The sequence below is a fragment of the Palaemon carinicauda genome, chromosome 12 (genome assembly GCF_036898095.1).
Source record: "Palaemon carinicauda isolate YSFRI2023 chromosome 12, ASM3689809v2, whole genome shotgun sequence".
NCBI classification, from domain to species: Eukaryota; Metazoa; Arthropoda; class Malacostraca; order Decapoda; family Palaemonidae; genus Palaemon; species Palaemon carinicauda.
Window position 1 is genome coordinate 49067005 of NC_090736.1, and position 4192 is coordinate 49071196.

The window sequence follows — 4192 nt, forward strand, 5'->3', positions numbered from 1 at the left end:
ATTAAAACACCAAAGAAATAAACTATTTTCTGACCCAAAAATGGAAAGTGAAACATATTTAATTTCGATTCCAAGTGGAAAAAGCGTAATCGGTATTTCCATTCCTGTAAAACATTCACTTCTACGATGTTGAAACCATACAGAATTTCCAGTATGTATATCGAAATGATTTTGTATCAAAATGCAAAATTAGTTGCATATACATAGTATACATTATTAGAGTACGTATCACAATCCTCAAAATATCATTGACATTAAAAGATGATGTGAAAAGGATTTACTTATGAGGATATTAATTAAAAAATATCAAATTTCTTTTTCCTTTTCTTGATGAGATTTCCATTTTTGGGTGAATTTCGATCATAATTTTTTTAATAGCAAAATGAAAGTTACAAAATCCACTGCTTTTTCCTTTTTATTTATCTTTTCACATTTTATCAAAGGTACCAGAAATAATACAAAATCCTTTTTGATTATCTTTAAGAAATCTAATTTTTGTGTTGTTATGTTGTGATCGTAATTAGCAAAAGCTTATTTTTTTTTCTTTACATTTCAGTTAGTGTTAATCTTAAACCTTTTTAACCTTTTCTCAATTGTACATTTTTTTTATCTTTTCTTATTATATTTTAATAATAATAATAATAATAATAATAATAATAATAATAATAATAATAATAATAATAATAATAAATATAGATCTTGAGCTACTGTTCCTTAATGACCTTAATTGACCTTTGAGATACACTGATCTGATGTCAGACACACCATTGTTATAGTTGACCCAAACCAAAGTTGCAGCCGAGAGACATTCTCCTCTCCATGTTTCGTGTGGACATAATAGAAATTTCGGACTTCTGAGGTCGTACCTTAACGACCGCTAAATGAAGATACGAGAGAACAATCTAATGAGGTTAATACCTATGAGTTATCTGATGGCGAGCATCACACTAATCCTGTTCTTATCTGAAAAGGACTTACATCTAAATCTGAACCTTATAATACTTGTAGATACTTTTTATCTACATAGTTTTACTTTTCCGTTTACTGGAATAACTTGCAATTATGTGTGGCTCTGATCGACATGGGGTCATAAATCTTTCAAGGTTACAATGGTCTTTCCATTGATCATCTGGAAATAAATAGCCGATGATGAAACTATATCTGGGATAGTAACCGATTGAACTGTCCATCCTTTAAGATCTTAATCCATATTTTGTTTCATGACTTCTGGAAGATTTTGGATGCAGCAGTAGGGATTGGGACTCGACCCATATAGCCAAGTGTTTTCTTTTTATTTATATAGAGAAGATTGCAGAATACTTGATCAACCTGGTGTATGTTTCATCAGTTGATATTTCACATTTTTCTCTCGATCATTTCCAAGTAATTGTTAACATGTTAAATAATTGTTTTTTGTATTGGGTAGGCTGACATGGGTATCTCTTTATAGTTTGTGTATGACTGATATATTTTTGGTTTATTATTGATTTTAACATATTCTATATATATATATATATATATATATATATATATATATATATATATATATATATATATATATATATATATATATATATATATAACTCATTACTTCTTTTGCAGTTATTTATATCCTTAATTCCTTTCCTGGCTGTGTTATTCTTCCCTATTGGACCGCCACCTGCGTTTTTAACTAGAGTTGTAGCTCAGCTAATAATAATAATAATAATAATAATAATAATAATAATAATAATAATAATAATAATAATAATAATAATAATAATAATAATAATGATAATAATTTGATGTATTTCTAATTATTTGTAAACTTACCAATGATAAACCAAGAGCGTTTTTTGTATGCTTTAGTTTGGTTATGACGACTCCATAGATACATACAAGGCTTTTTGTTTGTATTAAGTCTTTACGCAAATGCATCTCACATTTTAAAGTGATTTAATCCCAAATCATTACTAATGAAGTACATATGAATAATAGTTCTCAGAGGACGAATCAGTGTAAACAATTTTTACTGACATGAAGTACTTAATAATTCATCGTAATAAAGTTACTTAGAAAAAAAATATGAAATATATTTTCCTTTAAAATATATTTAGTTTAAGCAGCTTCCATTATACATTTATATGTGCATATATATATATATATATCTATATATGTGTGTGTGTGCGTGTGTGTGTGTGTGTGTATGTGTGTGTGTTTGCGTGTGTGTGTTTGTGTATATATATATATATATATATATATATATATATATGTATATATATATATATATATATATATATATATATATATATATATATATATATATATATATATATATATATTCCTCCCAAAAAATCCTTTTATAAAATTGAAACATGTACACGAGAATCAATGAGATTCTTCTTCGGACATGAAAGAGGCATCACCACAGTATTCCCCGTCATAAGTGGTTGCACATTCGCCTCACCTGTTCTCCACATGTTTCCCCAACTGCCCATGACTTTAGACTATTCGCTATCAAGTAATTCAGGTAATCCCCGGGGACTTGAGCTACATACAACAGCTAAATGCGATGCACCTTCGTAAAGAGGCAATAGGACACCAAACTATTTGAAGTTTCTGCATGGGAAAGCTTTCCTGTTAGCGATTATTCGACCAGAAATTCGGAAAAAAAGGTGTTTTTTTCTTTGGCATTGACATAATCTCTCTCTCTCTCTCTCTCTCTCTCTCTCTCTCTCTCTCTCTCTCTCTCTCTCTCTCTCTCTCTCTCTCTCTCTCTCTCTCTAAAAAAAAATATCCAATGCAACATTTATCACATACATGGATTTTCACAAATTATACAGATTAGGAAGAAACCTTTTCTACTGGTTTGTTAACCCCAAAATTTTATTTTTTAATCACTTAGTAATTAAGTCAGCCATTCTCGGTAAATTACTTTTACGAGATTATTTTTAGAAATATAATAAGTGCCTTTAAGGTACATGCGTTGGACGGGCTTACCTGGTAAGGCAGAAAATTCTCCAAAAGATGATGATGATATAGATTAATCCGATAATGATCGGTGACTATAAATTGATGCGTCTAACTTGTTAAGCCATTTCAGTACAATGATTAAACCTGCCTTTGCATGATAGCAAGCGAATAACCTTACGAATTTAGTAGTATTAATTTGAAAGTTAATAAGAAAGGGTGAAGGGTAAACATCAATAATGAATACCGTTACCTGGTTTAAATTGTTATCTGCAAACAATTTCTTTACGTTGATCCATTAAACAGGATTTTAGACATTTTATTGCCACAAGAATATATTAATACCTGTTTGCTATTTCTATTCATGCCTATGTTATATTTTTATTTGTGTTATATTTGCATCCCCAAATGTGTTAATCGATCTTATTTAGGTTTGGTGCCACGAGATTCATACTTCTGTTACGTATGTATTTGCACTATAGTTATATAGTCTAATGTGTTCATCTAGTTAAATTTTTCTTTGCTGATTGGTCCTTATCAAACGTAAAAAAGTCATAATACTTTTGAATTCTTCCCACACACGATGAAGATGGTTTTTGATATCTTCTGGTCTTTTGTGATCAATGTATTCTCAAATATACTCATGTATAGATCGTTTCTATATTTTATGGATAGATATTTATTACCATCATCATTATAGCTATTCCTGAGCACGGCACCAGTCACAAATACCGGCTAAATACTTAGATAGATATACACACACACGCATATTCAACCCTTCCCACCCCCGAATGTACTTCTCGAGAACGCCTCCCACCATGGTACTTCCTCTCTCTCATAACCGAATGAATGGGAGAGACCGTATAGTTATACGTCTGAGGATATCACTAAGCGCGACCGGGAAATATATATATATATATATATATATATATATATATATATATATATATATATATATATATATATATATATATATATATATATAAATCAGGGTGATCCAACTACAGCCCCGGAGGTCTTAAGTGGCCCGCGAGGATATTTTTTCTTTTGGCCCTCCAACACTGACCTAAAAATGCTGTATGATTTAATGTTACGAAACCTTACTCGACCTTAAATTGTCTTGCTCGAACAATAAAATTAAAATCATACATTTCAGTAGAATTTCCTTTCTCTCTCTCTCTCTCTCTCTCTCTCTCTCTCTCTCTCTCTCTCTCTCTCTCTCTCTCTCTCTCTCTCTCTACAT